We start from the raw sequence: 13,910 nt of genomic DNA, 5'->3' as shown, positions 1-13,910 counted from the left end.
GAGAGTGGTGGAGCAAGAATCAATCCTGTGTAAAGGAAATTGGACAGTCCTTGGGAGAGAGTTCCTTGTAGAGCTGTGGGGAATGTAGGAAAATGACAGCAAAAGGTTTGCTGTAGCAGGGGCTGGTGAGAACCTGGGGTATGGAGTGGTCTCCAGGTGTGCTCTGACGGCACCTCACTGGCAGGCTCTCACTCCAGTGACTGAGGTGACTGTGTGGACCAGAGCTTAGGGCATCTTTCATCGTTCCGACACTGCCGAGTTTTCTGGTGAAGTAAGCGCAGGCCACTTTGCCCCTCTGGGATCCTGCTGGTCCCTAATCCTGAGCTACCTGCAGCGGGAGCATGTTGCACATGCTCTATCAATGGTGTGGCTTTTGTAGCTGACTAGCTGCGTGTATGAAGGGCTGCAGTGCACAAGAGTAGATGTGTGAAGGTGAGATGAGGCGAATGAATGATTAATGGGGGTTGTTGGTTGTTGGGCTGCAGCTGGGTTGGTGGGATATCATGGATTTGAAAATGCATCCTTTGAGCTCATTTGCCGTCATTAAGCTTGTGTGTGTGCAGCTCTCTCTTCCCAGTCACTTGTATCTGCAGAGCCTTCTGCCCTCAGCTTCCATCCTACCATGACCTCTCCTTAGTATGGGCCTCTACTTACTGGAATTAACAAATTGAGATCTGTTGGGATCTCATTGAAACCTATGTGACAGGATGTTTCCTAAACTGAAGGTGATTAAACTGAGGGAGGAGAAGATGGCAGGGCGACGCAGCTCGCAGCGGCCACTCCGGTGTGATGTCTGTTATCTGTTAAGTAGGGTGCCGGGCACAATCCTGATTTGATGGAGACAGACGTGAGAGCACAGAGGAACATCTGGTGAAATTTCTGAAATGCCTGTTTCGCTGCCACTGCTACTGTGTGATCCGAAATCTCCGGAGGGGAAGGCCCCGAGTCCTCGGCTTTGCTTGTTGCTCAGCGGCCGGGGCAGGGTCGAAGTGCTCGGCGGAGATGGTGCTCGGTGCTCAGTGTTGAAGGGCTGGTCGGAGGCTCGAAGTTTTCGGACGGACTCAGAGTCGGCTGTGGCCAGGTGCTTCCAACGCATCGGCAAGTTTGCGGCGCTTGGAGGTTCATGGCAGGGAGAGTTTCTCCCTTCTACCGTCTGCGTGAGATGATGAGGCTATCGGGACTTGAGACTTTTTTTTACCGTGCCCATGGTCTGATCTTTATCAAATTACGGTATTGCTTTGCACTGTTGTAACTATATGTTATAATTATGTGGTTTTGTCAGTTTTAGTCTTGGTTTGTCCTGTGTTTCTGTGATATCTTTCTGGAGGAACATTGTATCATTTTTTAATGCATGCATTTCTAAATGACAATAAACGAGGACTGAGTGTCCTAACAATCTAATCTACTTATTACTCATTATAAAAACACTAGAAGATTCAAACTAGCAGACTAAAATGAATTCCACCACGTTTATTTTCAGCCTGAAGAGCGTAAAAATAACAATGCTATCATTTACATCAAAATATTATTAATACTTTTTCCATGATTCATTAATATCAGAAATATTTAGAAAATGTAATTGTAATCTTGGTGATATGACTCATTAAATTTATGGTCCTATGTAATTCACATTCTGTTGCTCCAGGTTTCTTAGGAAGAGTGATAAATACTGACTTTTTCATCTCTTCTGGTATTATTCCAGTCTTATAAATGTCATTGATTAAATCAGTAAGTTTTTCAATTCCATAATCTTCAAGGGCGATAATTTGTTGTAGTGATTGCCAACCAGTCGATCACGATTGACCGGTCGATCTTTGAGACTTTCCCAGTGGATCCCAAAAAAATTAAAAATAAATACACAAATGCATTATGTCTGATAAACCTTTTGATGCAAATATGTGGTAACTTCTACTTTGAAAAAGGACCACTCGACAACTTCATGCCCAAAAGGAACAATTTTATCTAGAATGGTAAAACAATATTCGCATACAGAAGTTTTCACTAATGCACACTGGGCAGAAAAGACTGAAGGAAAACCCCGCAACCCCAGAAACAATCTCTCCTTACAAACAGCTTTCCATTGCGGGAGTATTGCTATATTACCATGATCCTAATTGGTATTAACTTATCTTTATAATGCTCACATTACAACACTTCTTCCCCTTTAAATTCCAACATTCCCAAAATGTAAAGAAATGGGAAACAAAAACAGTGGTGTCATTAGCTTGCGTACCCCTGAATCTTATACTAGTGTCTCAGTAACAGTTTACCAATACCAGGAAAGTTGACAAGCTGAAATCTGGGTTGAAGGCTCAGAGGACGTAGATCGACAAGTGTTAAAGGACTTGTCACTGTGAATGTTTTTCACAACGGTTCGATGAATCCCTGGATGTAATGCAAACAGCTCAGTTTGTTGTATTTGTCAGAATGGTTTTCCAGGATTTTACAACAAAGGAGGATTTCCTTACTCTTTTGCACTTAAAGGAGAGAACGAGAGGTGAGGATATTTACAATGAGTTAAAAAATATGTCCGTGAAAATGACATCCCCATTCATAAACTGGTGGCAATTACTACTGATGGGGCCGAGCAATGCGTGGTGTGCATGTTGGTTTTATAGCACTGTGCTGTAATGACCCTGATTTTCCCGACTTCCTGGATTATCACTGTGTGATTCATCAGCAGGCGTTGGCTGGGATAGCCCAAATCAAAGGCCTCAAGTTGGAAGCACAATCTGAGCTGTTTTTTCTCTAAACAATTTAGTAGGTCGATCTTGCCTTTCAGTAAGGCTGAGGTAGGGGATCTTCGGCTTAAGAAGGTTGGTGACCACTAATTTGTTCTACCACTAATTCATCAGGACCTGCTGCCTTTCCTTTCTTCATCTTATTTATTGCATTACAAACTATAGTCATATCACCAAGATACTTCTAAGAATTTTGATGACAAGAGCTAAAAGTAAGATACAAGCTGAAGTAGGTAAAGAAAAATGTGGTTTTGTGAAAGACAAAGGTACAAGAAAGGCAATATTGATGTTAAGGATACTATCAGAACAAGCTATTAAAGTGCAAAAAGATTTGTTTGTTTTATCGACTACATAAAAGCTTTTGATAAAGTGAAGCACAATAATTTATTCAAAATATTACAGGAAACTCTAGATCTAGATTTGAAAGACCTCCGCCTAATCAGAAATCTGTACTGGGAACAAACTGCTGCTGTAAGAATAGATGGAGAAGTGAGTCAGTTAACGAATATCAAGACAGGCGTTAGACAAGGGTGTGTTTTCTCCCCTGATTTATTTAATATGTACAGTGAAACAATATTACAAAAAATAAGAGACGTCTTGGGAATCAAAGTTGGCGGTGAAAACATCAATAATTTCAGATATGCAGATGACACTGTGTTAACTGCAAGTACGAAGGAAGAACTACAAAACTTAATTGATATGGTTGTTGAAGAAAGTGCAAAAATGGGTCTATCTATCAATTGCAAAAAGACAGACTGTATGGTGATATCCAAAAAGAAGGAGAATCCTATCTGCAGGCTGAGAATAAATGGGGAAGACATAAAACAAGTACAGAACTTTTGCTACTTAGGAAGCTGGGTGACATCAGATGGCAGGTGCGACATGGACATCAAAAGAAGAATAGGGATGGCAAAAGACACCTTTATGAGAATAAAGAGTAAACTAGGCATGACAACCCACCTCAGAGTACTGAAATGTTATGTTTATCCAGTTATGTTATATGGCTCAGGATGTTGGACAATATCTAGTAACATGAGGAAATGAATTGAAGCAGCAGAAATGTGCTTTTTGAGGAGGATGAAAAGAACATCATGGATGAAACTAATATCTAACGAGGATGTCATGAACAGAGCAAACACAAGAAAATTAATGTACGAGATCATGAAAAGGCAACGTACCTTCATTGGACATGTGAATAGGAAAGAGGAGTTAGAATGCACGGTAATTATGAGAAAGATTGAAGGGGAGAAAGCAAGAGGAAGACAACGACAAATGATGATGGAGACAGCAGCCAGAGAACTGAAAATGAATACCAATGAATTGATCCACTTGACCTGAAACAGGAGTGTGTGGGCCATGGCAGTCAAAGCTCAAACTGGGCACAGCACCTGATAATTATGATGAATTGTAATCTCTCACATATATAGACGGATGGCGGACCAGCAATTTCCACTTTTAACATACTGGAACACTGGAAAACTCCTTGAGAAAGAGCTGAAAGTACAATATCTTTTACCTTCATTTAATGAAGACATCGTGCCAGACCCTTAAAAAAGGCCACAAATATTTAAATCATTAATTGGAGCTACACAGCTCTTCATTAAACAGCAATGGGCCTGGTAAGAAATGTTCTGCAAATCTTGTGAAAATTGCAAGCTGTAACATTTTTTTCCAATTTATTACGAGCCATATTCATTTTGTACAGATTGGGGCATTGTGTTCTTTAGCTCTGAGTGAAAACTGAAGAGGTGTGATGAGTATTATTCATGGCCAACACTTACTGCCTTTGAGAAGTAATGATGGGATACCTTCTTGACGGGTTGCAGTCCTTTGGGGCAGGGCTCCCACAATGCTGCTGGGGAGGAGATCTAGGGTTTAGAGCCAAAGATGAATTAATTCCGGGTCAGAACAGGGTGCAGCTTGAACCGCACATCTATACTGGAGATAATTTACACAGTCCAGTTAACTTATCAACCAGTACATCTTTCGAAAGTGGGAAGGATCTGGAGCTCCTGGGGAAAAGCCACTGGATGGATCCTTTCCTTTACTATTGGGATGATTATCCTACTCCATTCAGATAAGATGGCTCTCCTCATTAGTTCTGTTTGCCATGAGCATGGGTTAATTGAAATCAAAAAAGGGTGGACTATGCTACGTCCATAGCTCTAAAGCACTGAAATTCCCAGCTGCTACTGACTGAGACCAGCTGACTTCATGACAATGACCAGAGATCAATTGGCTGATAGAGTCATACACTTGGAAACGGTATCTCATCTTAAAACCATGCTGTCCATCCAAACAGCATCTGCCGATTTTCTCCTCTTCATGCTCTCTCAAGTCCTGCCTCTCCATTACAGAAAATCAGAGATTTTCCAGTAACATCCCTACCACTGTTGTCACACTCATCAGACTGTAATCCGGCTGTGTTTCATATAATATACGGCAGCGAAACAGACACTTTGGCCAACTTCATTTACGCCAGCTACAATGCCGATCTAGTCTGCCACTATCTGTATTAGGGCAGGTTTTCCTCTGCTATTTCCCTATGTAACTACCAGTCCAAATACTTTTCGAATATTGCAATGGAATGCGCCTCCACAAGCTCCGTACTAGCTATTCACCGTCTTCTAGGAAAAAACTTTCTACGCAGACCATCTTTACACTTCTCCCTCTTTCATCTTAAACCTGTGCCCCTCTGGTTTTAGATTCCCCAATCCAGGATATAAAAAAATCTATGTTTATCTTTGTCCCCCCTCCACACCAAATTTTGTGAGCCTCTATAAAATGCTTTTTGAGTAAAAACACTGCTTCCCCTTTCATAAATAACTGTTAAGAACTGGCAATTCTGTTAGTGCTTAAAAGACACATTCGATCAAAAAAAATTCTCGTATGTTCTTTGATTGTTATTACAGTTAAACAAGAATCTAAAAAGAGCAATTATAAACAGCAGTTTAACTGTAAAATGGCCATTGAATCAAAAGAAGTGAAGAGCTCTGATAAAAATGAATGAAAGAGTGTTAACCCGTACCTCATACCGATTTTCTCCGAGCTGATCGGTACTTTCTGGTTTTAAGCAAACAAGCCATTGTATTTTGTTGTACAAGGACGAAAGTTACTCATTGTTACTTGCAAAGCAAAATAATACAAATCACCTGGAATATAGAAACAACACATTCACACCTAATTCAGATACTGCGATCAACTGTGAATGGTTTGAGATTTTTGCCTGTTCTTCAGAACACAGTTATTCCTGAGGTAGCCCATCCACTCTCTCAGGTATTGCCTGAAATCTTCAATCAGGAAACAGTAAACAATAGGATTCAGAATATAGTTGATGCATATCAGGCCCAGAGTAACGTGGTGAATGTCATTGAAACTTTTCCTGAAGTTGAGAACGAAAAGCACCCAAGGCAGTTGGATCATGTGGTATGGTAGAAAACAAAGGCTGTAGATCACTAGAACCATCAGCACCATTCGGGAAGCCTGTTTCTTCAGCTTGCCTTGAGGCAATCTCAACGCTACCTTGTCAATCAAAAGTTTTCGAAGGATGAGGATGTAATTAGCGATCACCACACCGAAGGTGACTGCGAAAGTCAGCACTATAATCGAATGAATGATCAATAAATACAATCGTGCCGACTCATTGACACTGCAGTAATTTTCAAAACAGCTTGTTTTGTTGTCCTGTCTTTTATTGGTGTGCTTATCGCCTTTGAATAAAATCCATAAAGAACAACCCACAGTTCCTGTCAATATTACAGCGGTAAGGATGACAGCTCTTACAACTTTCTTTGACTGAGCTGTTCTCAGCGGCCGTGAGACAGCGAGGTAACGGGTGAAGCTTATCAGTGACAAGAAGCAGAGAGTGCTGTAGGTGTTGATGTAAAACAGAGACCCCAAGAAACTGCACGCACTTTTGGGAAATCTCTTCTTCCATTATTGTAATAATCGACCCAGAATGGAAGAAACACAACGAACATTAGGTCCGCCAGTGTCAAATTGATCATGTAGATTTTGACTTCAGTCAGTCTTTTATTGGCTTTGTTAAATAATAAATAAAAGCATGCTGCAATGTTTTCCAGAAGTCCTATAATAAAGAGAAGACTGTAGATTACAACAAAAAATGTGGATGTAAATGCATACGACTCATAGAATTCGTCTCTCGTGCAGTTCATGTTTGCCAGACAATTGTCTCCACTGAAGCAGCAGTAAATCCACCGATCACCTCCCTGCACTGTGAGATGGCTGCTGATCAACTTTTTTTCTCCGCAGTTGCGTGAACAACTCCCAGGTGCTGCTGCTCTTCTACGAATGTGAATGCTTGATTGTTAATTGTATCAGTGTCCAAGCGAGTTCAGTCTCAGACCCTTCCAACTTCTCTCGTTCTGTTAGCTTCACTCTCATTTTTTCACATCTCTCATTTTTTACTTCTAGGACTGGAGCTAACGGTTAATAATATTTCACAGTCCTAATACCGAGTGTGAAGTGTCTTAGAAGCAGGAACGGAATCTGCCACAGACTCAGGGAGTCTAACTGCTCTGGTTCTTTTCGTTCCTCCCTTCAGGTTCCATTCTCTTTGATCAGGAGGGAGTTCGAAATCTCTCATGCTTCAGTCAGAACCAAACCACGTATGGCGAGACCGGCATTTCCAGGAATGGGGCGAAAGGGCCAGATCAGTTCCGGTGAGAGGTGCTGGTTTCACGCCAGCGGTAGAGACCGGACTCACCCACCCAAATCGCTGAACGATGAGGTTTGACAACGTTTCAGTCTGTCTAACTCAGTCCTTATTAGACAATTGTACAGGGTGGAGGAGGACTTTCTTCCCTGGGACTACTGAGTTGTCTGGCGACGCCAGTGTTGGACCCAGAGACTCTTGCGTAGGTGCGACAGGAGGTGGTTGTGGGTGAGGTTTTTTATAAGCAGTTAGCTGTCATTTCCCCAAGCTCAACGCCACTTCCCTGCTTTGCTTCCTAACTTCTTTCCTGTCTCAATTCCCATGAAACTCTGACTTGGGAATATTCTGCGATTGAACCCTTGGCTAGAGAATTCTGAAGATCCTCCTGTCCGCAGTCCGGCATGGCCCACGGCTACTGAAACGCTGACCACTGGTTTAACACATCTGTCTCGAGAGGATTGTGCTTTCGGCGTGATCGCTGTTCTAAGCTCGGGAGAGGTGCCTAGTAGGAGGGTTAGGTCAGTGAACCATCCAAAGCGGTCGTCCTTTCCCGGCTACTATAGACTCCTTTTTGACCAATCACTTGTAAGGGACACATGGGAGGGATTACATTTTTATCCAACGCCCTTGTTGTGTGACACACTGCCGCAGGACTTCTGAAATTTACTCTGCCATTTAGTGTCGGGGCACATTAGTGCTGCCACCACATAGCTCAGTTGTACAAGTTCAATCCTACCCTGGGGTAACCGGTGAGAAGTTGACATATCCTACCTGAGACAGTGGTTCTCCACCGTTTACTCTGGCTTCCTCCCATGTCCCAAAACAGGCTGGAAGGTTAACTTGGCCTCTGTAAATTGCCCCTCCGTTTATAGTCGTAGAATAGCACAGAAATGGGCCCTTCAGCCCATCTAGTATGTTCCAGACTATTATGCTACCTATTCAACCTTTCCCTACAACTCAGGTCCTCAATCCTGCCAACAACATTTTAAATTTTCTCTGCACTGTTTCAGGCTTATTGATATATTTTCTGTAGGTAGGTGACCAGAACTGTGCACAATACTCCAAATTAGGAAGGTAGAAAAGAGCAACAGAGTTTACAGCACAGATATGGTTCCTTCAGCCCACAATGTAGTCTATGCTGAACATTTTGCTATGCCGCTAATCCCACTTACCCTCACTATCCTTCTCTGGCTTGCCTATTTATGGATGTGTCTAAATGCCTCTCCAACATGATTCCACCACCAGCTCCTCTGGCAGTGAGTCCCAGATGTCAACCACCCTATGTAAATTACCTTCCCATCAGATCTCCTTTAAGATCTTATCTCTCACTTTAAACTCTTATCCTCTTATTTTGATACCCCTGTCATGGAAGGAATAATTTGACTAAATGCTCTCTCTCTGCATCTCATAATCTTCATGCCTCCATCAGTCACCCATTAGCCTCCTTTGCTCCAGGGAAAATGAGCCCAGTCTATCCAATCTCTGTCCATAACTGAAGCCCTCCAATCCAGGCAGCATCCTGGTGAATCCCTTCTGTAGCTTCTCCACCGCTGCCACGTCCTTTCTAAGGTGTGGTGACCAGACACTACAGATAATGCTCCAAGTGCGTGCTAACCTATGCTTTGTAAAGTTGCAACACAATGCCCAACTCTTACATTCTTTCCCCCTACCAATGAATGCAAGCATATTTAATGTCTTCTTCACCACATTGTCTGTCAGCATTGCCACTCTCAGTGAACAATGACCTTGGGCCTTTAGTTTATTAAAATTCCTTGGTGCCCTATTGTTTGCTTTGTGTCCTTGCCCTATTTTACTTCCCAAAATGAATCAGCACACACTTGTCAGGTTTAAATTCCATCTGACAAAGCTCTGTCCCATTTTCTGCTGTCACTTTAGATAACCTTCCATGTCCGGAACATTCATATCATGACCCAGTTAAACCGAAAGGAGACCAACCCTGACACCACGTGCCAGACAAGAATGGCTGACTATCTGGTGCGACACACTAAAAAACACCTTCCATGTTATTCACAACGATTCCAACTGTCAAGCTTGTCTAATCATCCACATCCAAGTTATTTATATAATTCCAAACAAGAAACCCAGCATCAATCCCTACAGTCACAAGCTTCTAATCAGAAAAAGACATCCTTTTACCATCACCCTGCTTCCTATCACCAAGGGGATTTTGGACCCCCAGGTCCAAGTCGATCCTAATCGAGATGCTGCTCGGCCTGCTGAGTTCTTCCAACAGATTTTTTGTTGCTCCACTATTTGGTAGCATTTAACCTTATTTTTTTGCTGTAGCTGGAGGTATTTTTTATTTTAAGATCATTATTAACATGAAGACTGCATGTATTACATTTCATGGAATCTTGCCTAAATCTTCCTTCATAGTTTTAGATTTCTGGGTCCACAGTATTTACTTTTCTTTATTTAATACATGAGTCAGCTGAAAACACTTCAACAAGCTCCTTGGGGTTTATTTTGGGAAGATATTCCTCTAGTATTCTCTACAAAGTATAAATTTGTAATTGTAAGAGAAGAATCATTAAATGTTTAAAAAAGCTACACAAATACTGAAAAAAATCTACGAAAGCAGTTTTATTAAGGTAGTAATTAGCAGTTACATACTCAGTGGGCACTTTATCAGGTATAGGAGTGTCCAGACTAAAGTGACTACAGAAGTGGAACCTGCGGTGCTCTTCTCCTGCTGTTGCCCATCCACTTCAAGGTTTGACATGATCTGCATTTAGAAATGCTCCTCTGTACACCACTGTTGTCTCACGTGGGTCTTTGAGTTAGTGTTGCCTTCTTGTCAGCTTGAGCTAGTCTGGCCATTCTCCTCTAACCTCTCTCATTAACTAGGCAATTTTGCCCACAGAGCTGGAGCTCACTGGATGATTCTTTTTGTTTCTCGCACCATTCTCTGTAAATTGCCAGGAGAAAAGGAGTTTCTGAGATGCTTAAACCACTTCATCCATTCCTAACAATTATTCCACAGTCAAAATCACTTCGATCACATTTCTTTCCAATTCCGGTGTTTGGTTTGAACTGAGCCTGTTGACTCTATCTGCATGCCTTTATGTACTGAGTTGTGGAAATATGATTATCTGATTACATATATATATATATAGCAATGAAGTGTATAGGTGTACCTAATAAACTGGCCACAGAGTGTAATTCGCTCTGGTCTATATTATGGATCTACAACAGCTAAGATTCAATAATTATCATTTTCAATCAATGAACAAAAAACTCTTCAGCAACTTCTAACAGAAATGGCTTCTCCTTCATACTCCTGGATTCTCCTTCATACTTACAATGGAATTGGAATTGAATTGGTTTATTACTGTCACATGTTCTGAGGTATAGCAAGAAGCTTACCCTGCAAACTGTTCATGCAGATCAAATCATTACCCAGTACATTGTGGTAATACAAGGTTAAGCAATAACAGTGTGTGGAAGAAAGTAATACAGCTACAGAGAAAGTGCACTGCAGGTCGCGATAAGGTGCAAGATCATAACAAGGTAGATCGTGAGGCCAAGAGTCCATCTTATCGTACTAGAAAATCATTCAATAACCTTATAACGGAGTGATCAACGCTGTCCTGGAGCTTGGTGGTATGTGTTTTCAAACTTCTGTATGTTCTGCTTTATGGAAGAGGGGAGTAGAGAGAATTCAAGGTTGGGTGGGGTATTTGCTTTACAGAGGCAGTGAATATAGACAGAGTTGATGGAGTGGACACTGGTTTCCATGATATGTTGAGCTGTGTCCACAAATCTCTGCAGGGTCATGAACTCTGTTTGATGCCGCCACCAGGCTGGAGGTACAGACCCTGAAAACTAACATCTCAATGTTCAACATAGCTTCTTGCTTTTGCCATCAGGTTCTTGAACTGACCTGAGAAACCCTAAGGTTACCTCAAACCATATTTCTTTTTCACTTTCTCAACCTTGCAGTACACAGAACTTAAAACAGTACAGTACAGGAACAGGCCATTAGGCCTACAATGTCATGTCAAAGCAGCTAGAAAGGAAATTAAAAATAGGCAAACACTAAACTCTCCTACTTACACTATGTTGATATCCTACATCACCCTTACATTCATGTGCCTATACATATGTCTCCTAAAACTCTCCAGTGTATTTGCCTCTACCACCACACCAGGCATCCACAACTCTCTGAGTGAAATCTTAGCCCTCACATCCCCTTGAACCTAACTCTTCTCACCTTCAATGCATGCCCTCTAGTATTAGATATTTCAACCTTGGGAAACTGATACCCACTGTCCCCTCCATCCATGCCTCTTATAATCTTGTTAACCTGTCTTGGATCTCACTTCATCTTCTGGCACTCCAGAGAAAACAACCCAAATTTATCCAGCCTCTCATGATAGTACATGCCTCTAAATCAGGAAGAATCCTGGCAAGTCTCTTCTGCATCCTCTCCAAAGCTTTGACACCCTTTCTATAGCGGGCCAACCAAAACTGTATGCAATACTCCAGATGTGGCCTAACCAGAGTTCTATAAATTTGCAACATAACCTCCTGACTTTTGAACTCAATGCCTCAACTAATAAAAGCAAGCATTCCATAAGGTTAACCACCTTATCAACCTCTGTAGTTGCTTTCAAGGAGCAATGAACTTGGATCCAAGGATCTTTCTGCTGAACAGCACTGTTAAAGATATTTCCCTTAACAGTGTGTTGTCTACTTGCATTTGACTTACCACGGTGCTTCACCTCGCATTTATCTGTGTTAAGCTTCATGAGTGTTTCTTTGCAACTAATCTATATCGCATTGTATTGCGGGAATCCGAGCTGATGACCCTGCAGCTGACCTATGGACACTGTTGAAAGTGCAGCAGGCAGTATTGCCAAGTCGGAAACAACAAATTCCTGTAAATCTCATTGCCAGTCTTCTACACCACGCACAACTCCACCAATCTTGGTATCATCTGTAAACTTACTAACCAACCGATCTACGATTTTACATAGGTCATTTACACATTGCACATCACAAACAGCAGAGGTCCCAGCACAGATCCCCGTCGAACAACATGAATTACAAAACTCCAGCACAAATTAGTCCCTTCAACCACTACCTTCTGTCTTCTACGCACAAGCCATTTCTGAATCCAAGCAGCCAACTCGCTGCAGACACCATGCATCTTAATCTTCTGGATTAGCCTCCCATAAGGGACTCTGTCAAGTGCCTTACTAAAATCCACGTAGTCAACATCACTGCCCTACCCTCTTTTTTTACCTTGTTAAAAATCTCAATCAAGTTGGTAAGGCATGAGCTGCCATGCACAAAGCCACTCTGGCTCTCCCTAATTAGGCCAAGGGTTTCCAAATGCTCATATATCCTATCCCTAATAATTTTCTCCAGCAATTTTCCTACAACTGATGTGAGAACCATTGGTCCGTAGTTCCCAGGATTTTCCCTTGTTCCCTTCTTAAATTGAGGTACAACATTAGCCATTCATCACTCCCCTGGGACATCACCTGTGGCTAGAGAGAACATGAATATACTGGTCAAGGGAACAGCAAAATTCTCTCTTGCCTCCTTTAATAACCTGGGATAAATCCCTCAGCCCCTGGGGACTTATCCACCTTAATCCTCATCAGGAGGCTCAACACTTCCTCCTCCTTGATACCTAAACACCCTGATGTATTTATACACTCAACACTGATCTCCTGGTCCTTCATATGTTTTTCCTTGGTAAATACTGAAGCAAAATACTTATTAAGTACCTTACTCACATTCTCCACATCCAAGCAAATGTTCCCCCATTATCCATGAGTTGTCCCACCCTCTCCCTAGTTATCCTCTTGCTCCTAATGTATGTACAGAATGCCTTGAGATTCACCTTGATCCTACTTACCAAGGACTTTCCCAGGCTTTCCTTATTCTCTTCTTTAGTTCTTTTTTGGCTTGTTGGAAAAGATCCAATAAGTTGAGGCATTGAGTTGTTGGAGAAGATCTTGAGAGGCAGGATTTATGAGCATTTGGAGAGACATAATCTGATTTGGGATAGTCAGCATGGCTCTGTCAAGGGCAGGTTGTGCCTTATAAGCCTGACTGACTTCTTTGAGGAAGTAACAAAACATTGATGAAGGTAGAGCAGTGGATGTAGTGTATGTGGATTTCAGTAACGGGCATTTGATAAGATTCCCCATGCAAGGCTCATTCAGAAAGTAAGGAGGCATGGGATGCAAGGAGACGTTGCTTTGTGGATCCAGAATTGGCTTGCCCACAGAAGGCAAAATATGGTTGTAGATGGTTCGTATTCTGCATGGAGGTCAGTGACCAGTGGTCTGTTGTTTTCTGGGATCTGTTCTGAGACCTCTCCTCTTTGTGATTTTTATAAATGACCTGGATGAAGAAGTTAGAAGGGTGGGTTAGTAAGTTTGCTGATGACACAAAGGTTGGAAGTGTTGTGGATAGTCTGGAGGGTTGTCAGAGGTCTGCAGGACGTAGATAGGATG

The 13,910-nt window shown here is 42.0% G+C and overlaps 1 protein-coding gene and 1 pseudogene across 1 annotated transcript in view; both read right to left on the bottom strand.

The window, feature by feature from the left end:
* kif25 (kinesin family member 25) overlaps nucleotides 1–13,910 on the bottom strand; it is a 321,128-nt gene that overhangs the window by 75,732 nt on the left and 231,486 nt on the right. The gene's annotated exons all lie outside the window — the stretch shown is intronic.
* On the bottom strand, nucleotides 5,940–6,916 carry LOC140202278 (platelet-activating factor receptor-like; annotated as a pseudogene).

This window comes from Mobula birostris, chromosome 8, assembly GCF_030028105.1.
Source record: "Mobula birostris isolate sMobBir1 chromosome 8, sMobBir1.hap1, whole genome shotgun sequence".
NCBI lineage: Eukaryota > Metazoa > Chordata > Chondrichthyes > Myliobatiformes > Myliobatidae > Mobula > Mobula birostris.
Note: the sequence above shows the minus strand (reverse complement) of the source record. Positions and strands in the feature narration are given on the sequence as shown.